This window comes from Aethalodelphis obliquidens, unplaced genomic scaffold (genome assembly GCF_003676395.1).
Source record: "Aethalodelphis obliquidens isolate GAN/ISIS:26980383/991018 unplaced genomic scaffold, ASM367639v1 scaffold1, whole genome shotgun sequence".
NCBI classification, from domain to species: Eukaryota; Metazoa; Chordata; class Mammalia; order Artiodactyla; family Delphinidae; genus Aethalodelphis; species Aethalodelphis obliquidens.
The window spans coordinates 80,254,043-80,279,413 of NW_020837945.1; the positions used below are offsets into that span (position 1 = coordinate 80,254,043).

At 44.1% G+C, this 25,371-nt stretch overlaps 1 protein-coding gene across 4 annotated transcripts in view; it reads right to left on the reverse strand.

The window, feature by feature from the left end:
• Nucleotides 1-25,371, reverse strand: part of ST6GAL1 (ST6 beta-galactoside alpha-2,6-sialyltransferase 1) — a 158,947-nt gene that overhangs the window by 116,690 nt on the left and 16,886 nt on the right. For all 4 annotated transcript variants that reach the window (XM_027109267.1, XM_027109258.1, XM_027109284.1 and 1 more), the window contains exon 2: nt 16,208-16,346. The gene's annotated coding sequence lies outside the window, so the exon portion shown is untranslated. The remainder of the gene's footprint in view (nt 1-16,207; nt 16,347-25,371) is intronic.

The following is a 25,371-nucleotide window of genomic DNA, read 5'->3' on the forward strand; positions in this document are numbered from 1 at the left end:
GGTAGGCAGCAGGCACTCTAGAAACAGACTTCTCAGAATTAGCCCTCAGTCCTCCAATATAGATGAGTCCTTGAATATCAACTGTTGCCAATTCTCACAGTTGGAAGAGGGAGGAGGAGATTGGGAGGAACAATGAAAAGAGAAGCTAAAGCAACTGAAGGTGATAAATCAAAGTAAAGAAGACCCCTAAGGTCACCCCTCCCTGTGTAACCTTGGACAAAGTCATGTACTTCTCTGGGTCTCAGAATTCTCTGGTAAGATGGGGGGCTAGGCTTAATCAGTGGTCTTCACATTGTGCTCCAGGAAGTCTAGAGAGTCCGTGGAGATACCGAGGGGCTGTCTTGGGGTGGGGAGAAAGCAGACAGGCAGGCCCCCAGACAGCTTCAGGAAGCTTCCTATGGAAGGTGTTCTTCTGAAGAAACCGTTCCACACCTAGTCCTTAACTTTTTGGGGTTTTTGGGGTTTTTTTTTTTGCGATACGCGGGCCTCCCACTGCCCCCCCACACCGCGTTGCGGAGCACAGGCTCCAGACGCACAGGCCCAGCGGCCGTGGCCCACGGGCCCAGACGCTCCGCGGCACGCGGGATACTCCCGGACCGGGGCACGAATCCGTGCCCTCCGCATCGGCAGGCGGACCCTCAACCACTGCGCCACCAGGGAAGCCCGGTCCTTAACTTTTTGAAAGCTAATGCTTTCTCCAAAGTCACCGGCGTCCTCCCAACTACCGGTTCTCTCCAGGAACCTAGTCCAGGACCCTCACTCTCAGGGTTGTGCAAGCCGGGTTGGCACCCAGTGCCTCCTTAAAGTTTGCACCCGAGGCACCCCGCTCGCCTCACACGAGTACCTGAGTCCCCGGCCCGTCTTCAGCGCCCGTACTCACTCACCACCTTCGCATCTGGCACCTCCCTCCCTGGAAATCTCTCGCCGCTACCTTCTATGGCGCTGCCTTCCAAAGGGACAGCGTTCCGCTTCTTTCTGGCTCCTCTCCTTCCTCCTGGGCAAGAGGAATGGGACAGGGAGAGAAAAGGCAAGGGGAAAGCATGACGTGGAGGGAGCTTTGGACAGGCTGAGCCTGAGCGGTTGGTTGAAGTGCAAAAGGCAGCTGGGTAAGGCAGGTATGGAACCTGGGAGAAGGGGTTGGGACAGAGAGATTTTCTCCCCTACCTGGCAGGAGCTTCTCTCCCACCCACTTCTTTTTTCCTTGCTGCCCTTCCCCTGCTCGCATCAGGTCCACGTCACCTAACGTTAAGACGCTCTCGATAGCCTCCTAACCCATGCCCACTTCCCATCTCTCAGCTCACGCGAGATTACTCTCCCAAGCCCAGCTCTGAATAGTCACAGCCCTCCTCCAAGACTTAAAATAGCATCTTCCCTGTTTGCTCCACCAAGTCCAAATTCCTCAGTCTAGCATCCAAGCTTGCACTCCCGCCTTACCGCCACGCCTCCAAGCAACACCCCACTGCATGCAGAGGCACCCCTAAGCTGTAGGCCACCTGGTGAGCCGCAACTCCCTGACTTTCCCCGCACTCTTTTCCTCCTTCAGTACACCTCACCGCTCACCCCAAGTCCACCTGTCGAATCTTCGCACTGCAAACAGCACACCCAATCCAATCCCCTCTCTTCCCAGATCCTGCATCCAGGCTTGCCAACGCCTACAGCAGTTTGCAGATGTTGGAGAGTACACTTCCCTCCTTCTGCTTGGCCAATAATTTCAGTACAATAGCAGGTACTGCAAAAGCAAGGCCCTTGCCTCATCAATTACGAGCCACAAGGTAGAAAATAATCACCTGCCCTGCAGCGGCCACAAGCAAACTGTAAGCTGCAGGTGGGTTACATTTAACAATGTATCTTCAATAGGAAGCTTGTCAGCCACAGGGAAGCTGCCATCTCCACTTGTTTCTCTCTTTATTGCCTTTTGCACCTAGCCCAGCTGTGGGCTCCAGCAGGCTCTCAGTAAATACTAATTGAATTAATTAATGAGATCCTCCTGCTGGGAGCACAGAACTAATTCCATAAAAAGGAGTTACGGAGCTATTGCCGTGAAAAATAATCCCTTGCCTTTTCCATTTGAAGATGACCCAACCAATGATGGAAATGTTCTAAAACTGGATTTTGGTAATTGTTGCACAACCCAGTAAATTTACGAAAAATCACTGAATTTACACTTAAAGCAAGTTAATTTCATGGAATATAAATTATACCTCAATAAAGATGGTTTTTAAAAAATCTGTTTGATGAATAACTCTCCCACGGTGGCTCACTGTGTAATAAGTTGACTGAGTCATGAGCACATTCAAAAACAAAGAAACAACAGAAAAGGATGACCCAGCCCTGTAAGGTGTGGCCCTGAGCTTAGTCTCGGTCCCCATGGGGTCAGCAGCAGCTGTGAATGGTTGGGGATGGGTAACCTCATGGAATAGTCTGGGTTGTTATGGGGGGGAGAGCACTGGGATGGCCAGGCATCAGGTCAGTCTATAGTCAGGACGCAGCTTAAAGTGAGCTGATCCTATAGAACATTCCGCATGGGCCTCTGCAGTAGATCAAGGCTAAGGAATCAGACTCCAAGCCAGAATCACTTCCCCGAGGACGCATCCTCCGATCTCAGACTGGTTCACTCACACAGCACCAGAGAATTGCCTTTACAGAAATCCCACAATTCATGAGTTTACACTCAGTTGTGTTATTATTAAATTCGTATTTGTCTCTCTCTGTAGACCACGTGCTGCATGAGGTCAAGGACTGTAGCTCTGGGGCTCACAGTGCCTAGTACAGAAGCAAGCACACAGTAGGTGCTCATTCTTAAAGTTGATTGGATGCTGAATGAGTGAATGGACACTCATCTTTGACTGAAGTGGAGCAAGGGATACAGACACCCACTTTCTTTCAGTGCAGCACGGCAGTACAGCTGGGTGTTCACGATTGTTAAGGGCCCCTGTAGAGGAGAGGGAACCAGCGTTCTCTAGGGGGGTAAGTCACTACACCACCCCTACTTAGCCCTCCCAATCTATCCACTAGGGATTGTTACCGCCCTGTTTACAGGTGAGGAAACTGAGGCTCTGCACCTGGAACCCAGATCTGTCAGGTTGTTGTGGGAATTAAATGAGTAAATATACATAAAGCACTTAGTACCTGGTACATCATAAGTGCTATATTATTCTCAGCTACCATTATTATTTTCCCCAGCACATTAAAGCTGCCTCTCAATCTGTAAGTGAAAAGAAGGGAAGATTGTGAGCACAGGGAGGGCCTGAGGCCATGGCAGCTTCCCCTGGCACCTCAGACCTCCAAACACTGAGAGAAGTCATCCTGGGTCAGCTCCAGAGGCTTCTCCAGCTCAGCTGCCAGTAAGTACAGATGCTGGCACACGGGGACCAGGGAGGGACAGGGTGGAGGTAAAAAAATCAACACTTACAGGTTGTTTGCTCCTCTATGGGAAACAGACAAACAAAAAAACCTCCCCTGGAGAAATACTCAGCTCTATAAAATATCACTTTCCTGGAGCCACCCAGGACAATGAAGAAAGATCCTGTAGCCGGCTAACTGGATCAGAAAACAAGGGAAGCCAGACTTCCAGGGCAGCTCCAGAAATGGTGGGAGGGGGCTATCAGCACTAGGGCCTTTTGCTTCTCACACTTAAAAGGTACAGGCTGGGGTCTAGATTCATACAGCCGACCTGACCTGAGAGCAGAAAGGCTAAGAGTCACACAACTATAGCCACTAGAGAAATGGAAATGAAGACCACAATGAGCTACCACAGCACACCTATTAGAACGGCTAAAATTAAAATAGGACACCCCAAATGCTGATGAGGACATGGAAAAAGCGGATCTTTCCTACACTGCTGGTGGGAACAGAAAACCATACCGTCACTGTAGAAAACAATCTGGCAGTTTCTTAAAAAGTTAAAAATACACTTGCCATACAACTCAGCATTTATCCTGGAAAAATACAGAAAAAATGTTTGGGCTTCGTTTTTTTGGAAAAATTAAATTTATATGGGCTTCCCTGGTGGCACAGTAATTGGGACTCCGCCAGCCAATGCAGGGGACACGGGTTCAAGCCCTGGTCTGGGAGGATCCCACATGCCGCGGAGCAACTGGGCCCCGTGCGCCGCAACCTCTGGGCCTGTGCTCGAGCCCGCGAGCCACAGCTGCTGAGGACCGTGCGCCTAGAGCCCACGCTCCACAACAAGAGAGGCCACTGCAGTGAGAGGCCCGCACGCTGCCGCAAGGAGTGGCCCCTGCTTGCTGCAGCTGGAGAGGGCCTGCGCGCAGCAACAAAGACCCAACGCAGCCAAAAATAAATAAATTTATTTTTAAAAATCGATTAAAAAATTAAGTTTATGTTCACATAAAAACCTGTACACAATTGTTCATAGCAGCTTTATTTGTTATAGTCAAAAACTAGAAACAACTAAAATGTTCTTCATTAGGTCAATAGTGAAACTGTGATCCATCCATACAACGGAATACCACTCATCAGTAAAAAAGAGCAAATTATTGGTACACTCAACAACCCGGATGGACCTGAAGTGCATTATGATGAGTGAAAACAAGCCAGTCTCAGAAGGTTGCATATCATATGACTCTATTTACAGAACACTCTCAAAATGACAAAATTATAGGGATGGGAAAAGGGAGAAAGGGCTGGGCCAGCGTGATGATGAATGGGTAGCACGAGAGAGACATTTGTGTGGAGGACTAGTTCCATATCTTGATTACCGCGGTGGCTCCACTAATCTAAACATATGAGAAGATGACACAGCTCCACACACAGTTGTACTAACCTCAGATTCCTAGTTTTGATATTGTACGATAATTGTATAAGATGAAACCAGTGGAAGAAACTAAATGAAGGATACACCAGACCTCTCTGTACTATCTTCGCAACTCCCCCTGAATCTATAATTGTTTCCAAATTAAAAGTTAAAAATAAATAAATAAACGAGGTGCACAGCCAGTAAGAGGGCATCTGGGATTCCAGCCCACATCCTTCTACTCCAAAGATCCCAGGGCTCCAATCAAATGACTTACAATTTGGTATGCACCATGACATTCTGTATCTCCGTGCCTCTGCACATACAAACTTTTACCTAGACTGCCCTTCCCCTGCCTAGCTAACTTATAATTTCCTTTAAGACCCAAGTCACATACCTTTGCATCCTGGAAGCTTCCCTGACTTCCCATGCTAAGATTACTGATCTTCCTTTGTACTTCCTGAGCACAGCACTAGTCAACTGAACTGTAATTCTTAGTTTATGTGTTACTGTCTCCCACCACGTGGAAGCCACAGAACTGGAAAATATATTTGCAATATATTGCAAATTAAAAAACTTGTCTGTAGAATATATAAAGAACTCTTACAATCCAATCATAAGAAGACAATCCAATTTTTTTAATGAACAAAAGATCTGAACGGACATTTTGTCAAAGGAGATATGCAGATGCCAAATAAGCACATGACAAGATGCTCAACATCATTAATCTTCAGAGAGATGCAAATAAACCCATGAGCTATCACTACCCCCCTATTAGAATAGCTAAAACTAAAAAGACTGACCACACCAAGTGTTGACAAGGAAGTGGAGCACCTGAAACTCTCATACGCTGCTGGTGGAAGTATAAGCTAGTACAACTGCTGTAGAAAAAAGCTTGCCAGCTTCTTAAGAAGCTAAACATACACCTACCATATGACCCAGCCATTCTACTCCTAGGTATTCACCCAAACAGAATGCATATGCCCCACAAAAGATTTTTCACAAATGCTTATAGTGGCTTTTTTTCAAACGGAACAACTTTTTATTGAAGTATAGTTGATTTACAATGTTGTATTAGCTTCGGGTGTACAGCAGTGATTCAGTTATATGTATATATATATATATGTATATTGTTTTTCAGATTCTTTTCCATTATAGGTTATTACAAGATATTGAATATATATAGTTCCCTGTGCCATACACATCCCTGGTCCTTGTTGTTTATCTATTTTATATGTAGTAGTTTGTATCTGCTAATACCAAACTCCTAATTTATCCCTCGTCACGCACTTTCCTCTTTGGTAACCATAAGTTTGTTTTCTATGCCTGTGAGTCTATTTCTGTTTTGTAAATAAGTTCATTTGTATCATTTTTTTGGATTCTACATGTAAGTGATATCAAATGATATTTGTCTTTCTCTGCCTGACTTATTTCACTTAGTATGATAATCTCTAGGTCCATCCACGTTGCTGCAAATTTATATATATATATATATAGGCTTTATTTTAACAGCCAAAAATTGGGAACAACCCCAAAACTCTGTCAACGGATGAATGGATAAACAAATCTTGGTATTTCCATATGGTGAGACACTATTCAGCAATAAAGGAATGAACTACTGATACACAAACATGGATGAATATCAAAATAATTATGCTGAGTGTAAGAAAAACATATGCTGTATTGTGCTATTTATGTAAAGTTCTAGAAAATGCAAACCAATCTATAGCAATAAAGCAGATTAGTGGTTGCCTAGGGATGGGAGGCAGGACATGGAGAGGGGCAGAAGGGAAGGATTAGGTGAAGGAAGAAACTTGGGGGGTTGAAGGTTATGCTCATTAACCTGACTTGTGCGGAGAACTTCATAAGTGTATACATATGTCGAAACTCACCAAATTGTACAATTTAAATATATGCCGGTTTTTGTCTCTCAATTATACCTTAATAGAGCTGCATGGGAAAAAAAATGGGTATCATTTAATAAGCATCTACTTTATGGGAAGAACATTATAAAAATAATTTTTAATCTTCACTCAAAGTAGGTATTATTCAGCCCATTTTACATATGAGGAAACTGAGTCAGAAAGGCGAGGTAGTCATGCAGCTACGGTCAAGCCAGGTTCAAACCCAGATCAAACGTCTTCAAAGCTGGGGCACTCTTCTCTGCATTGTGATGGCTTCCCACAATAGTGACTTTCCAGCGTGAAGACCCCTGTGCTAAGCAAGGCCTCGAGGAGGAATCTGAAAGAATCACTGGGATGCCAGGGGATCTCCGGCATCACTGAGATGACACCCTCTCCCTGCTGGGTTGCCATTGCCACAAATTCCTCTAACAGTCAAGCCCAGCCCATCACAAGTACTGGGCCAGACAGGCTAAGGCAGAGAGCGGGCTGTACCTCCTCCCCTGAACATTCTTCCCTCTACAGCCAGAGTGGTTTGGTGTGACAGACCCTGACCAGACATTCAGAACAGACTCCAGCTCCACTTGTGTCACAGACAAGGCCCTTTCCCTTCCTGGGCCCCCCTCCCTCAGATATAAGACGTGAAGGCCAACCAACTAGCTCTCCAAGGAACTCTTTCAGCCCTAATTCATATTCTGATGCAGGCAGCTCCTCCCGTGTCCCTGGTCACATCCATGTGCCCAAGGCTGGGCCAGAATCTCTTGCCCGAACAGGCCAGGATATTTGGCTGGGTACACAGCAGGCTTTCAGTAAATATCTATAAAACTGAATTAAATCCCTCTTACCAGAGGAATAATCTCTTGTTTAAACACGGAGGAAAACCAAACAGACCTAACTCGGTACATTCCCCTGCAAAGAGCACTGAGAGTACAGAGGCCGAGAAGCCCCCCCCACCCCAACTTCTCACTGTCTGAGAGGCCTGGGGCCAGGAGAATCCTCCTCACTGCCTGGGGCATCCCATGAATGAGGGGACTACACTTCAGCACTCTATGGATACTCCCTCACTCTGATGCTATGTTACTGCACAGGGAACAGCCATTGGGGTTTGAAAGGAACAGTGAAGCTCTTCATAAGGCTCCGAGCACTTTGAGCTGCAGCTGTTCCCATAGCCTCAGAGATGAGGGAAAGGAGCCTGGGGGAACAAGTACTGGGGGGCAAGTACTTACTATAAAGAACACTCAGGAACTTTGAGAAGCTGCAGAGGGCACAGACAGGCTTAGTTTACATCTCTGTTACTCTTGAATTGTGAAATCTTGGGCAAGTAAGTCTCTTTTACCTCTGAGACGCAGTTTCTACATCTGCCACATGGGGATAGAAATACCCACCTTGTTAGGTCATTGCAGAATTAGAGACCAGATCGCAAGCACAGATCCTGGAACCACAGTGAGATCAGTCAATGCCCTTCTCTACCCTTCCTTGTGTATATATACTTTAAATATCCTCAGATAACATCTTCTCAACTGGTTTCACTGACCTAGAAAGCCAAGCCTCTGATGAGGAAGAAGACTTAACTCCAAGTGCACTGGAGGGGCACGTCATGAAGTGCACTGGGGCTGGGGCAGCAGACACAGGGGAGGGGCTGAGGAGGGGGACACAGGGCTGGCACCTGGAGAACACCCACATGTCCCCGTGCCAGGGACACGCAAAGGTTCAGTGAGCAAGTGGCCTCAGGAGCAGTGCCCGTCTCACCAGCCCATGTCCCTCCCTCCCCTGGAGCACACACCTTCACCTCAGGCACCGATAACCATGGCTGTGTGAACTGGCTTCTTAAAATGAAAGTGTGGCACCAGGTGGCCCCTATAGTCCTTTCCACTTCTGTAATTTTACAAACTACACTTCTACACAGTACACTAGTGCTTAACTGATGCCCTGCCTTCTCCCCATCCCCTCTTTCAAGATACTTAAAGGAGGTTGGGAAAAGGAGCCAGAAGGTTCAGAAAAAAGCAGAGGGAGAGGGCAGAGGCGGGGGCTCCATTATGCTAATTTAATTAGCGCTAATCTGCTAACAGCAGGGCCTTGAAGAAAGAGGCTTTTGTTTAACATTCACATTTGGCAGGAAGTGCCCCTGCTCCGCTGAACCCGCCCCTCCTCCTCCACCCCCACCCTACCATCAAAGCTTGTGCGTCCAAAGCTCTGATTTCAGCCCTGGCTCTCCTACCCAGCAGGGCCAGGGCTTCCTTTTCACGCTACTCTTGACTTCTTGATTTTTCCAGGAAGGAAATTTGCCCCAGATGTCGGTCAGTAAATGGAGAGTTTTCATCTGCCCTTATGAAAGGGTGTCAGTAATTCACAGATTTCCCAAGAGGCGAGAGCCAAAAAGGGAAGTGTCAGCCAACTTCACTTCATCAATACACAAAAGGCTCACCAATCAATTAAAGCCCTCCCTCCACAGGCAGGGAAATTCACAATATGAAAAACACTTCATGTTCACTGTCTCATGGGACCTTAACTTATGGAATAATAAGAACAGAACCTCAGCTTTATTCATCTATTCAACTAATGCTTATTGAGCACCTACTGTTCACAGAAGAGAAATCAAGGGATGCACAGGTGAAGGGACTTGCCCCATGCCTCCCAGCATGCCCGGGGTAGAGCAAGCACTGGAACCAGAGGTGTGCTGGTAATCTGAATCTCCAAAACAAAAAAGCCCTGGTTTGCAGCAAAGGCTAATTTCTGTGGTATCAATTTTCCCACTATAGCCAATTTCAGGTCACCAACAATTTATTTTTTAAACATCTTTATTGGAGTATAATTGCTTCACAATGGTGTGTTAGTTTCTGCTTTATAACAAAGTGAATCAGTTATACATATACATATGTACCCATATCTCTCACCTCTTGCGTCTCCCTCCCTCCCACCCTCCCTGTCCCACCCCTCTACGTGGTCACAAAGCACCCAGCTGATCTCCCTGTGCTGCTTCCCACTAGCTATCTATTTTACATTTGGTAGTGTGTATATATCCATGCTAGTGTCTCACTTCGGCCCAGCTTACCCTTCCCCCTCCCCGTGTCCTCAAGTCCATTCTCTACATCTGGGTCGTTATGCCTGTCCTGCCCCTAGGTTCTTCAGAACCTTTTTTTTTTTTTTGATTCCATATATATGTGTTAGCATACGGTATTTGTTTTTCTCTTTCTGACTTACTTCAATCTGTATGAGACTCTAGGTCCATCCACCTCACTACAAATAACTCAATTTCGTTTCTTTTACAGCTGAGTAATATTCCATCGTATATATGTGCCACATCTTCTTTATCCATTCATCTGTCAATGGACACTTGCTTCCATGTCCTGGCTACTGTAAATAGTGTGAAATGAACACTGAGGTACATGACTCTTTCTGAATTATGGTTTTCTCAGGGTATATGCCCAGCAGTGGGATTGCTGGGTCCTATGGTAGTTCTATTTTTAGTTTTTTAAGGAACCTCCATACTGTTCTCCATAGTGGCTGTATCAGTTTACATTCCCACCAACAGTGCAAGAGGGTTCCGTTTTCTCCACACCCTCTCCAGCATTTGTTGTTTGTAGATTTTCGGATGATGCCCATTCTAACTGGTGTGAGGTGATACCTCATTGTAGTTTTGATTTGCATTTCTCTAATGATTAATGACGTTGAGCATCCTTTCGTGTGTTTGTTGGCAATCTGTATATCTTCTCTGGAGGAATGTCTATTTAGGTCTTCTGCCCATTTTTGGATTGGGTTGTTTGTTTTTCTGATATTGAGCTGCATGAGCTCCATGTATATTTTGGAGATTAATCCTTTGTCAGTTGCTTCCTTCACAAATATTTTCTCTCATTCTGAGGGTTGTTTTTTTGTCTTGTTTATGGTTTGCTTTGCTGTGCAAAAGCTTTTAAGTTTCATTAGGTCCCATTTGTTTATTTTTGTTTTCATTTCCATTTCTCTAGGAGGTGGGTCAAAAAGGATCTTGCTGTGATTTATGTCATAGAGTGTTCTGCCTATGTTTTCCTCTAAGAGTTTTAAAGTGTCTGGCCTTACCTTTAGGTCTTTAATCCATTTTGAGTTTATTTTTTATACGGTGTTTGGGAGTGTTCTAATCTTATTCTTTTACATGTAGCTGTCCAGTTTTCCCAGCACCACTTACTGAAGAGGCTGTCTTTTCTCCATTGCATATTCTTGCCTCCTTTATCAAAGACAACGTGACCATATGTGCATGGGTTTATCTCTGGGCTTTCTATCCTGTTCCATTGATATATATTTCTATTTTTGTGCCAGTACCATACTGCCTTGATTACGGTACCTTTGTAGTATAGTCTGAAGTCAGGGAGCCAGATTCCTCCAGCTCCATTTTTCTTTCTCAAGAATGCTTTGGCTATTCGGGGTCTTTTGTGTTTCCATACAAATTGTGAAATGTTTTGTTCTAGTTCTGTGAAAAATGCCATTGGTAATTTGATAGGGATTGCACTGAATGTGTAGATTGCTTTGGGTAGTAGAGTCATTTTCACAATGTTGATTCTTCCAATCCAAGAAAATGGTATATCTCTCCATTTGTTTGTATTGTCTTTAATTTCTTTCATCAGTGTCTTATAGTTTTCTGCATACAGGTCTTTTGTCTCCTTAGGTAGCTTTATTCCTAGATATTTTATTCTTTCTGTTACAATGGTAAATGGAAGTGTTTCCTAATTTCTCTTTCAGATTTTTCATCATTAGAATATAGGAATGCAAGAGATTTCTGTTCATTAATTTTGTATCCTGCTACTTTGCCAAATTCATTGATTGGCTCTAGTAGTTTTCTGGTAGCATCTTTAGGATTCTCCATGTGAAGTATCATGTCATCTGTAAATAATGACAGTTTGACTTCTTCTTTTACGATTTGAATTCCTTTTATTGCTTTTTATTCTCTGATTGCTGTGGCTAAAACTACCAAAACTATGTTGAATAATAACAGTGAGAGTGGGCAACCTTGTCTTGTTCCTGATCTTAGAGGAAATGGTTTCAGTTTTTCACCATTGAGAACGATGTTGGCTGTGGGTTTGTCATATATGGCCTTTATTATGTTGATGGAGGTTCCCTCTATGCCTATTTTCTGGAGAGTTTTCATCATAAATCAGTGTTGAAATTTTTCAAAAGCTTTTTCTGCATCTATTGAGATTATCATATGATTTTTACCCTTCAGTTTGTTAGTATGGTGTATCACATTGATTGATTTGTGTATATTGAAGAATCCTTGCATTCCTGGGATAAATCCCACTTGATCATGGTGTATGATCCTTTTAGTGTGCTGTTGGATTCTGTTTGCTAGTATTCTGTTGAGGATTTTTGCATCTATGTTCATCAGTGATATTGTCCTGTAGTTTTCTTTTTTTGTGATGTCTTTGTCTGGTTTTGGTATCAGGGTAATGGTGGCCTCGCACAATGAGTTTGGGAGTGTTCCTCCCTCTGCTATATTTTGGAAGAGTTTGAGAAGGATAGGTGTTAGCTCGTCTCTAAATGTTTGATAGAATTCACCTGTGAAGCCATCTGTCCTGGGCTTTTGTTTGTTGGAAGATTTTTAATCACAGTTTCAATTTCAGTGCTTGTGATTGGTGTGTTTATATTTTCTATTTCTTCCTGGTTCAGTCTCAGGAGGTGTGCTTTTACAAGAATTTGTCCATTTCTTCCAGGTTGTCCATTTTATTGGCATAGAGCTGCTTGTAGTAAAATCTCATGATGCTTTGTATTTCTGCAGTGTCAGTTGTTACTTCTCCTTTTTCATTTCTAATTCTATTGATCTGAGTCTCCTCCCTTTTTTTCTTGATGAGACTGGCTAATGGTTTATCAATTTTGTTTATCTTCTCAAAGAATCAGCTTTTAGTTTTACTGATATTAGGTATTGTTTCCTTCATTTCTTTTTCATTTATTTCTGATCTGATCTTTATGATTTCTTTCCTTCTGCTAACTTCAGGGGTTTTTTTGTTCTTCCTGTCTAATTGCTTTAGGTGTAAGGTTAGGTTGTTTTTTTGAGATGTTTCTTGTTTCTTGAGGTAGGATTGTATTGCTGTAAACTTCCCTCTTAGAACTGCTTTTGCTGCACCCCATAGGTTTTGGGTCGTCGTGTTTTCATTGTCATTTGTTTCTAGGTATTTTTTTATTTCCTCTTTGATTTCTTTAATGATCTCTTGGTTATTTAGTAGCGTATTGTTTAGCCTACATGTGTTTGTATCTTTTACATTTTTTTTCCTATAATTGATATCTAGTCTCATACCGTTATGGTCAGAAAAGATACTTCATACAGTTTCAATTTTCTTAAATTTACCAAGGCTTGATGTGAGACCTAAGATATGATCTATCCTGGAGAATAGAGCACTTGACAGAAAGTGTATTCTGTTGTTTTTGGATGCAATGTTCTATAAATATCAATTAAGTCCATCTTCTTTAATGTGTCATTTAAAGCTTGTTTCCTTATTTATCTTCATTTTGGATGATCTGTCCATTGGTGAAAGTGGGGTTTTAATGTCCCCTACTATTATTGTGTTACTGTCGATTTCCCCTTTTATGGCTGTTAGCATTTGCCTTATGTATTGAGGTGCTCCTATGTTGGGTGCATAAATATTTACAATTGTTATATCTCCTTCTTGGATCGATCCCTTGATCATTATGTAGTGTCCTTCTTTGTCTCTTACAATAGTCTTTATTTTAAAGTCTATTTTGTCTGATATGCAAATTGCTACTCCAGCTTTATTTTGATTTCCATTTGCATGGAATATCTTTTTCCATCCCCTCAATTTCAGTCTGTATGTGTCCCTAGGTCTGAAGTGGGTCTCTTGTAGACAGCATATATATGGGTCTTATTTTTGTATCCATTCAGCCAGTCTATGTCTTTTGGTTGGAGCATTTAATCCATTTACATTTAAGGTAATTGTCGATATGTATGTTACTATTACCATTTTCTTAATTGTTTTGGGTTTGTTCTTGTTGGTCTTTTCCTTCTCTTGTGTTTCCTGCCTAAAGAAATTCCTTTAGCATTTGTTGTAAAGCTGGCTTGGTGGTGCTGAATTCTCTTAGCTCTTGCTTGTCTGTAAAGGTTTTAATTTCTCTGTCGAATCTGAATGAGATCCTTGCTGGGTAGAGTAATCTTGGTTGTAGGTTTCTCCCTTTCATCACTTTAAATATGTCCTGCCACTCCCTTCTGGCCTGCAGAGTTTCTGCTGAAAGATCACCTGTTAACCTTATAGGGATTCCCTTGTATGTTATTTGTTGCTTTTCCCTTGCTGCTTTTAATATTTTTTTCTTTGTAGTTAATTTTTGATAGTTTGATTAATGTGTCTTTGTGTGTTTCTCCTTGGATTTATCCTGTATGAGACTCTCTGTGCATCCTGAATTTGATTGACAATTTCCTTTCCCATGTTAGGGAAGTTTTCAACTATACTCTCTTCAATTATTTTCTCAGGCCCTTTCTTTTTCTCTGCTTCTTCTGGGACCCCTATAATTAGAATGTTTTTTCTTTATTCTGCTCTAAAGTAGTTATTTCCACTATTTTATCTTCCAGGTCACTTATCCGTTCTTCTGCCTCAGTTACTCTGCTATTGATTCCATCCCGAGAATTTTTAATTTCATTTATTGTGTTGTTCATCATTGTTTGTTTGCTCTTTAGTTCTTCTAGGTCCTTGTTAAACATTTCTTGTATTTTCTCCATTCTATTTCCAAGATTTTGGATTTACTCTCCAAAATACTGTCATTACTCTGAATTCTTTTTCAGGTAGACTGCCTATTTCCTCTTCACTTGTTTGGTTTGGTGGGTTTTTACCTTGCTCCTTCATCTGCTGTGTATTTCTCTGTCTTCTCATTTTGTTTAACTTACTGTGATTGGGGTCTCCTTTCCACAGGTTGCAGGTTTGTAGTTCCCATTGGTTTTGGTGTCTGCCTCCAGTGGGTGAGGTTGGTTCAGTGGGTTGTGTAGGCTTCCTGGTGGAGGGGACTGGTGCCTGTGTTCTGGTGGATGGGGCTGGATCTTGTCTTTCTGGGAGGCAGGGCTGTGTCCAGTGGTGTGTTTTGGGGTGTCTGTGAACTTAGTATGATTTTGGGCAGCCTCTCTGTTAATGAGTGGGGTTGTGTCCCTGTCTTCCTAGTTGATTGGCATCTGTCCAGCACTGGGGCTTGCTGGCCATCAGGTGGAGCTGCGTCTTAGCACTGAGATGGAGATCTCTGGGAAAGCTCTTGCTGATTGATATTACCTGGTGCCAGGATGTCTCTGGTGTTCCATTGTCTAAACTCGGCTCTCCCACATCAGAGGCTCGGGCCTGACACCAGGCTGGAGTACCAAGACCCTGTCAGCCACACGGCTCTTTTGGGAAGCCTGAGGTCTTCTGCCAGCGTTCAGTAGGTGTTCTGTAGGCATTGTTCCATATGTTGATGTAGTTTTGATGTATTTGTGGGGAGGAAGGTGATCTCCACATCTTACTCCTCTGCCATCTCTCTCTGGGCTTCTATATTCCCTCAGGGATGCGGCTCTGGAGGGTGTGGGTCACTTCTTCCACGAGTCCGCTGTGGAGAAGCTTGAGGGCGCCCAGCATCTCTTGAAGATGCAAAACCAGCACAGTGACTGTGCCCTCTTCCAGGACATGCAAAAGCTGTCCCAAGATGAACTGGGCAAAACCCTGGATGTTAAGGAGCCTGCCATGGCCATGGAAAAGAACCTGAGCCAGGCGCTTGAAGACCTGCATGCCCGGTATCCTCTATTTTATTTATTTATTTTTGGCTGTGTTGGGTCTTCGTTGTTGTGTGCAGGGTTTCTCTAGTTGCTGCAAGCTGAGGCTACTCTTCGTTGCAGTGCGCGTGCTTCTCATTGCGGTGGCTTCTCTTGCTGCAAAACACGGACTCTAGGCACACAGGCTTCAGTAGTTGTGGCATGAGGGCTCAGTAGTTGTGGCCTGCGGGCTCTAGAGCGTAGGCTCAGTAGTTGTGACGCATGGGCTTAGTTGCTACGTGGCATGTGGGATCTTCCCGGACCAGGGATCAAACCCATGTCCCCTGCATTGGCAGGTGGATTCTTAACCACTGTGCCACCAGGGATGTCCCTTAAAGTCATTTTTCAGTGAGCTTAATGGAATGTTTTCCAACAACCTCCCCACGTAATTTCTGTCACTCTATCTTCCTTGGATAGGAGAGAGAGAAAGAGAGAGAGAGTGTGTTTGTGTTTCCTGAAAGTTTGACTTCCCTTGCAGAACAGAGCAGCTGTACCAACGTTAAGCATTCCCCTGAATCTGGTGCAGTCTTACCTGGAGGATAAATTCATTCCCTTTGGAGTTCAAATTTCACCAGCAATTGAAAAAATACAACATCCTGTTAAGATTCCAAAAGACCTAGTCTGAAAAATCAAAACCTCTTTAGCCACCAAATGACCTTGCCTCCGATTGGGCTGAGATGGAAGTCGATGGTTTGAACCAGAAACGACTGCCCCTTCTTTCCTGAGCCTGAGAAGAGGAGGTTTTCACCACCCCACAACAGGAGGCATTCTGCCCTCTCTGTCCCCAAGCTGGGATTCGAGTGCTCTTACCTCAGTGCTGGGACAGAGGCCTTGCCCCAGGGCTTGGGCAGGTTCAAGTGGACCAGTTCATTTCAGCTGCAGTCCAGGACTTCACTGCTTCTCTCTAAGCTGCTCTTTGCAGATCTCTACCCAGTTCACTCTACTCTGCCTGCAGGAAGTTAAAAAAAAAAACAAAGCCAAGTTGGCAGCTAAGCATCAGAGGCACATATGTTAATACACGCAGGAGGGTAAACACCCTCGTTCCTCCCACCCCTGGTCACTCCGGCCACTTCAGAACCCCTTCCAGAACTACAGCCTCCTTCCCAGGGCTCAACCTGGTCATCTGTTCACCCAGATCTACCCCTTCTGGGGCTGAGCAATTTCAGAGTGAGCTGCAGATGAAGCAAAGCAAACTCTACTACAATCACTTAATCCTTGTGCTACTTGCTATTATTGGTAAGAAAAGCAAGGGTAAGAAAGCAACAGTTCTGGCCCTGAGTCTTGTGTTTATCTAAGGCTTGTGGACAACTGATGTCCATTAACAAATGCATCCAACTTGGTCTCCCTTTGACCTGTAGTATTTTGTTTATAATGTTACAAATGTGAATTCAATTCCGAATTTATTGGAGGAAGATTTTTAACTGAACCTAAATTTTCAACCTGTGTATTATTGTGGTTGGCTGGGTGGATAGCGTTTGTTTTTAAAGCAACTGTTGTTTTTCTTAGTGCCAAAGAAACATATGTTTAATCTAAAAATTTTAGAAAATATAATGGTCAAATGAAGGAAAAAGTCACCCACTCTTCTCCACCCCAGATGACTACAGATAACACACCATTCCTGGTCTTTGTTTTTTAACATTTATTTATTTATTTGCCTGTGCTGGGCGTTAGTTGCAGCATGCAGGGATCTTCACTGTACATGCGGGGATCTAATTCCCTGACCAGGGATCAAACCCTGGCCCCCTGCATTGGGAGCACGGGGTCTCAGCCACTGGACCACCAGGGAAGTCCCCCCTTCCTGGTTTTATTTTGTTATCCAGATTTTTTACAAGGATCCAATAAAGCTAGACATGATTTAGTAGTCTTCTGCAGCATCATTTGATTAGCTGTAGTATATGCCCCTGTGCTCAAAGGCTGGACAATTAAGTCATCTTCAACTTTTTTTGCATATTACAAATAGTACGTAAAACTAAATCTTTGGGGGAAATCCATGGTTATTTCCTTAAGAATCAGTCTTAGAAATCAAATTGCAGGGTCAAAAAGTTTCCAAATTTCTCAGGCTTTTGAACAGTCTTGGCAGGCTATCTCCAGGACTACTATACCATATAAACTCCCAGCAGTGGAAAACTCTGCCCATTCTTCTAATGCTCCTCTCCTCCAGTCCCTCCCTCACACACATTCTTGCTCACCGTGTGTAACGTTTCTAGTGGAAATGAGTTAGAGTTCTGGGAGTCTGAGTTTTCATACTTCATGCTCACACTCAGCTCAGCCCAAGGTTAAGACAAGATCTATGATGAGAAAATGAGCTCCCCTAATCAAGTTTTGGTGGGGGGGTGTGCATAAGTAAGAATTGGTAAAGAGGGAAAAAGTGAGAAACCCACTAAGGAAGAGAGAAGGAGTGGTAATATGCAAGGATGGTGTCCAGGAGAAAGAGACCCTGAGATGCTAAGAGAAACAAGAGCCATCCCGTGAGACCACAGATGCTTACGGGAACTGACATCAGATGAAACTAAAGGTGAAGTGAGCCATTTGAGGGGTTGCAAATGTTAAGATTTCACAAAGATTCAGGGCAGAATAGAGCAAACAACAAAGGCATCAGGTGAGATGGAAAAATAAAAAGTCACTTGTGGCATCTGGGCACTTTGCTGCTGTCTATAATTAATGCCAACAAAACACCAGGAGCCAGAGTCACTGTGGGGAAAGTGGGCCAGGCCAGGAAGAGGTCTCTACCTGCAAACAGAGCTGAGCTGGTGGCCACCTGGGAGGCTGCCAGTAAAGAGCCTTCCCCAGAGAAGAGGAGCAAAGTGCCCCCGGGATGGGGGGACTACGGGGCTGGTGACCCACCTGCCTCATTAACACAAAGCAGGTCCCCACTCTCCATCTCTCTCTAGCCAGCCTCTGCCTTTTGCTCTAGGCCAAACCTTCAGTGAGAAATGGATAATTCCCCGAGTAATTTGTCTAAACAGACTGAATGGATTTCTGTGGCCCTGTGACCCAGGCAAAGACCCTGGGGACCCAAATCTCATGTTCCTTCCCAGCTGCCCCCCCACCACTCCACCCCATGTACCGTGCACTCCAGCCACACAGAAATCTGCAGACTAATGAGGAAATGCAGGGTCCCATTAGTGTTTTTTAAATGCTTTGGAAGATGGCCTGTAGACCTCCAATATTACTCAAATAGGCAAGTCATTGTACTTGCCTACCCTGCTGCTACCCCACCCACTCACACACTTGGGCTTCTGCTTATGGACAAAGGGTGGAATTCTGACCTAAAAGCGACTCAGTGTACAATGGAGAAAAGACAGTCTCTTCAGTAAGTGGTGTTGGGAAAGCTGGACAGACACACATAAATCAATGAAATTAGAACACTCCCTCACACCATACACAAAAATAAACTCAGAATGGCTTAAAGACTTAAATATAAGACATGACACCATAAAACTCCTAGAAGAGAACATAGGCAAAACATTCTCTGACATAAATGACAGCAATGTTTTCTTAGGTCAGTCTCCCAAGGCAATAGAAATAAAAGCAAAAATAAACAAATGGGACCTAATCAAACTTATAAGCTTTTGCACAGCAAAGGCAACCATAAACAAAAGGAAAAGACAACCTATGGACTGGGCGAAAATATTTGCAAACGATGTGACCAACAAAGGCTTAATTTCCAAAATACATAAACAGCTCATACAACTCAATAACAACAAGAACAAGAACAAAAAATAAAACCCAATCAAAAAATGGGCAGAATGGGCTTCCCTGGTGGCGCAGTGGTTGAGAGTCCGCCTGCCGATGCAGGGCACACGGGTTCGTGCCCCGGTCCGGGAAGATCCCACATGCCGCGGAGCGGCTGGGCCCGTGAGCCATGGCCGCTGAGCCTGCGCGCCGGAGCCTGTGCGCCACAACGGGAGAGGCCACAACAGTGAGAGGCCCGCATACCGCAAAAAAAAAAAAAAAAAAAAAAACAGGAAAGAGGGGTGAGGGAGGGAGGGATAAATTAGGAGTTTGGCATTAGCAGATACAAACTACTATATATAAAATAGATAAATAACAAGGTCCTACTGTATAGCATAGGGAACTGTATTCAATATCCTCTAAGAAACCTTAATGGAAAAGAATATGAAAAAGGATATATATATATACACATATAGATGAATCACTCTGCTATACACCAGAAACTAATACAACATCGTAAATCAACTATACGTCAATATAACAAACAAATGAAAGCAACTCACCCATAAATAAGGGAACTGGTGGTAGACCCAGTTCCCTTAAAGGAAAGGTAGTGGGCACAATATGAGAAGCAAATGCCATGCACAAGATCAGGTGATGGGGTTGCGAGGCCCTGCAGAAGGAAAGGAAGCTGGTCTTACAAAGAGAACAGGGCAGAGGCCTGCGGAGAGGCAAACAGGAAACCGTGCAGCCCAGAGAAGGCGGATGGTTAGGAACTTTCCAGTGGCTTTGAGGCTCGTCTGTACTTCCTATTTTTGTTCCTGTAAGCATTCCCTGAATCCCTTCAATAGACCTCTGAAGAGCTTGGTTTAGACCGGCCCAAGGGTCCCAGCTGCCTCTGACTCACTAAAAGCCGTATGGGGCTGTGAGACCAGAGGGGCTCTCCCATGATCCAGTGCGTGGCTTTGTGATAGGGCGTTAGCCATCTATTGTGGCTGCTCAAAAGCCTTTTTTTTTTAACTTTCTTCCAAACATTGTGGCTGGGCTTTTGATAGATGAGGTAACGGGAAAGGACAGTTCTGGATTGCAAGTGTATCTTGTGCATTGCAGAAACATGAGAAATAAACAATAGCAGAGCTGTAGAAACTTAAGGTTTTTCTATTGTATTATAAGAATTTTCTATGAAGTGGCTTATACCAACACTTCCTATCACCCTACGAGTGCTACACATTCGATCCCAGGGTCTTCTTGCATCCCCCTTGTCTCTGAGCCCCCTATGGATTCACGTGCTTCCTTGTAGTTTTAATACAGCACCCATTTAATGCAGGACACCACTTCTGCTCCCTGACCTCCCTCCTACCCTGCAAGGGTCACTGGCTTGACATCAAGATGTAGTTTCACTACTCTCCCTCAGCCGAAGTTTCACCCACCTCCTTCCTCATACTCAGGGTCTGTTCTTTGCTTGATCTCCCCCTGCCATCACTCCTGCCCACAAGGTCTTCACACCTTATAGTCCCTGGCAGCTTCTCAGCTAATCCCCTTCCTCCTCTGTGCTCAGTCAGACCCAGAAGCACCCAAACATGACTCTAAGGAAGAGAGCAGACACATGAGAGGCTGCCTTGTCCTCATGAACTCCCTCATGCCCCCAGCAAGCATTTCCTTCAGAGGTACACTGTGTGAGGCCCTGACCCCAGACCAGAGCCGGGATTTAGAGACCCCACCCAGATCCAAAGAAGTTCCTAAAATGAGCCAAGAACACACACTAAGAACTTCACACCCTAGCATCCCCACTGGTAAGTATCCTCCTGGCAAGACCATTACTAAAGGACTCAGTTTTGAGTGAGAGAATGGGTTAACTTGTCACAGAGTCAGCCCTGGCCCCAGGTCCCTGGCTTAAATGGGCAATCACCACAAGCACACAGGAGCCTTGGGGTAAAAGATAATCCTGTTAACCCTGGATCCATTAATCCACATTATCTGAGATGTGAGCAATTGTTCTGATTGTGTTTGGACTTGGAAGCTAAGTGAGCTAAGAGCTTTTATCAATCCTTGGGCCTAAAACATTCCAGGATCTGGGTCACTACAAGTTTGCTGAGCCCTGCAGTCCAATCAGAAGGCACTACACCCAAGATGCTGTAAGAACTTCTGTTAAAATCAGCAGACTTCATGGATTATTTCCGTGGGTTACGGGAGAGCTAGGCCAAGCTCTTTCAATAAAAGAGCTGAAATTAAATTTGAGTTGAGCACTGAATACACAGGTTCTGACAAAAAGAGAAATGGCGTAGGAAGTTATTTTCAAAGAACCAGAAAGGGGAAGTTCTTCTGCCACTGCCGTATGCAAAGTATCCAAAGGAGGGGGCTCTAGCTCAGAACTTTGACCGTGTTGTCACTATATCGTCTGTAGCGAACAGTCACTCCATTTTGACTGTGCTTATTTCTGGTGCCAGTGTGGATACGTGGGGCGACGCTAAGCCCTCTGCATACGTGATTTCAGGCCCTGTCCCACCCCTCCACCCCCCTAATTTCTGCTGCTCAAATGCAACAACTTTCAACTCTTTTATCTATTTCTGGGGTTACATCAGTGCGTCTAAATAGCATGCTTACATGGCTCTGTTTTTTCAATGTTAGATATTATCTACTGACTTCCTATTACAGAAAAGGAGGATTTAGTTCTCTTTTACCACACCCCACATAACTCTTCTCTGCCCACATTCTCCTAATAGCTTTAGACTGTTTTTTTATTAAGTCAGCATCAGAAGTTACATTATTATGACCAGATAAATTGTTGTTCACACCTGAACCATGGAGCCATGTGGTGTGTTTTGATTAATTCCTTTTGTGTACATTCCGTGTAAGTCCTACTATTCAGATGTTGAGCTTCTTAGAATGATCCTTTCTTATTTTTCACTTCATAGCCGTTTTTTGTTTGACTTCCTACAAGATTTCTTCAAGTTCATATTCCAAACCCTCTCCCGATTCATTTATTTCTGCTAACATACTTTTAATTTCCAAGAGTTCTCTCTTATTCTCTGAATACTCGTTTTATTTCAGTCTTTATTTTATTAATGGAATATCTTCACTTGTCTCTATGATACCTTTATGTTGCTGTTGTTGTTGTTATTTGTCTCTTTTGGTTTCTTTCATGTTTCAAACTTTCTCAGATATCAGTTGATCTCTACCTTAAATTTAAAAGTGAGACACTGGGAACTCTCCAGCGGTCCAGTGGTTAGGACTCCACTCTTTCACTGGGAAGGGCGCAGGTTCGATCCCTAGTCAGGGAATTAAGACCCCGCAAGCCACACGGCCAAAAAAAAAATAAAAAAGAGAGAGAGAAGGAAAAAAAAAGAAGAAAAGTGATACACTAAAAAGTTGACCAGAAGCTCTGTGTGCTTGGGCAGGGCTGCTGGACTGGTGGGCCTTACCAGAGGGGGATTGAAAATAATCTCTCCATTTTATTTGAAGAACTGTAAATATCAATATCTATAGGCCTTTCCTCTTAGGCTGTTAAATTTAATCATAGACTAATCTCATGACTAGGGAAATCTCATAACCCGAGCTTGCCAGCACTGTTGGAAACAACAAAAAAGGAAGGTTGGGGAAGGGGTGGTCTCATTGTTCAGTATGTAGACTTTTATGCACGCCCTGTGTTTTAGAATGGCATCTCATGCATGCCCTCCTCAGCTTGGCCTGCTGTGCTTGATCTTAATCAGATCGTAAAATTGAGTCTGTTCCTGGAAAAGTCCTTAAAATAAATTGTAGTTACCAGGAAAAAAATTTTTTAATTTTTTTTTAGGCATACTTTCAAATGCCAGACATTTAGGAAAGCATGAACACAGGTTCACAACCACATATCAGGAATCTCTGGGGCCTGATAAGTGTCAGAACTCACAATTCTTCCTATTTTAGAAAAGCAATATGTTGCCTAAAGACCTGCAGCAGTAGCAGGGCAACTCTCCATAATTACATGGATTAATATTTCTGCAACAAAACAATAAATATTTTAACCGAGTACGTTAAACAAGGATTTATAAATACCCTCACATTAGTCCAGATCAGGTTTTGCCACCAAATGGGTTAAGAATAAAATGTAGTTTTTCACAGATTTGGGGATTTGGGTATTGCAAATAAGGGATTGTGTATGCATTTCCTATACACCTCCTACACCTCCAGGCACATTTGTGGCATTTTCACAAGGATTTTGTCACTCTGTGGGGCTGCCTGCTTGCAATGAGATGTGGAAAAAATGAGGTAAGTTGAGCTGTGGGTGCTGGGGAAAGGCCAGGCTTAACAGGGAGACAGTCTGATGACACAGTCACTTGGAAGGTTTGAGTCTCTATGCTAGCAAGCTGTGTTACCTTGAAAAAGTTACTTAACTTCTCTGAGCTACAATTTCCTCATCTGTAAATCATGGGTTATTCCAACTAATTTTGAAGTGCCGTTGTGTGGATTTAGTTGAATTTAGTCAACAATTAGGTATTGTGCCTACTATTCCTAAGGCATTGCTCTGGGCCCTAGGAGAACAATCACGAACAAAAGAGATGAAGTCCCTGCCCTCACAAAAACAACTTCCTAGTGAGAAGAGACAGAATAAATAAGTCAGATGACCATCTGTGCCATAGAAGAAACACAAAGCAGGATAAAAGGGAAAGAGAGAACCAGGTGTGATGGGGGAAGAAACAGGCACCAGATTACTATCTTATGTAAGGTGATCAGAACGACCTTTCTAATAAGGTGACACTGAAATAGAACCTAAAGGAAGAGATGGAGAAAACAATGGGAATATATGAAGGAAGGGTGTTCCAGGTGGAGGGAACAGGCTCTGTGGTAAAAATATGCTTTATGTTGAAGGAGTAAGGTCAGTAAAGTGAAGCAGAATTAAGAGGTGGAAAAGAGCAGGAAATTTAGCCTGGGAGGACCTGCGGGCTGGCTCATGCAGAACCGTGGAGGCCCTTCTAGGAACTTTGGCTTTGCAAAGTGCAATAGGAAGCCTTTGTTGGTTTTAAGTGGAAAAATGACACACTACCACTGGCGGCCCAGGTATGAAACTATTCTAAAAATTAGAAGTAGAGATTGATCTGTCTTGGACCAGTGTGAATCTGGTGGATCAAATAAGCAGTCAGTTTCCTGGTGTATTTTGCAAGCATGGCTGGCGTGGTTTGCTGACAGATTGGGTGCAGCATGAGAGAATCGGCGTCAAGGGTGCCTCCACAGTTTTAAGCCCAAGCAAATGGAAAGATGGGGCTGTCATTTACTGAAGTGGGGAAGGCTGTTTGAGAGAGAATGGCAGCATTTCAGCCATGGACTTGTCATCATTGAGATGTCTGTTAGACATGTAAGGAGGCTTGTTGATTAGATGGCTAAAATGAGTGTGGTGTTCCGGGGAAAGGTCTGGGATGGAGCTAAACATTGAGAGTTGTCAGCATTCAGATGGTAGGAGATCTCCAGGGAGTGAGGGGACAGAGAAGAGGCCAAGTCCAAGGGCTGCTCCCTGGAGCGCTCCAAAGTGAACAAGCAAAGATGAGCCAACACAAGAAACTGAGAAGGAGAAGCCAGTGACAGAAGAGGAGAACCAAAGAGGGTGATGTTCCAGAACCAGAAGAAGAAACTTTTTCAAGGTGGACAGAGTGATCAGCTATATAAAATGCTACTGACAAATCAAGATAAGGACTGAGACTTAACCATTGGATTTGGCAATAACAAGGTCACTGGGAAACCTGACACGTGTAGTTTTTATGGAGTGATGGAGGCAAAAAACACTGGTTAGACTGAGTTTGAATAAAAATGAGAAAAGAGGAACTGCAGGGATCAAGTGCAGATGACTCTTTCAAGGAGAAGAGGAATGAAGCAGTAGCTGGAGGGGTAGATGCGTTCAGGAGAAGATGTGTTATGTGCATATGTGTGGGGTCAGCGGGAGAAACAGCTGCCACAGATAGACAGATGGTGTCGGGGGGCAGATAGGAGTGGTCCATAAAGAGAGGAACATTGGAAAGAGAAGGTAGAACTGCGGAATCAAGTCCTTAACTAAGGAAGGGAACAAGATGCAATACAGAAGCGGAGGGGTTGGTCTTAAAAAGGAGCATCGGGCTTCCATGGTGGTGCAGTGGTTGCGGGTCTGCCGGCCGATGTGGGGGACGTGGGTTCATGCCCCGGTCCGGGAGGATCCCACATGCCGCGGAGCGGCTGGGCCCGTGAGCCATGGCCGCTGAGCCTGCACGTCTGGAGCCTGTGCTCCGCAACGGGAGAGGCCACAACGGTGAGAGGCCCGCGTACCGCAAAAAAAAAAAAAAAAAAAAAAAAAA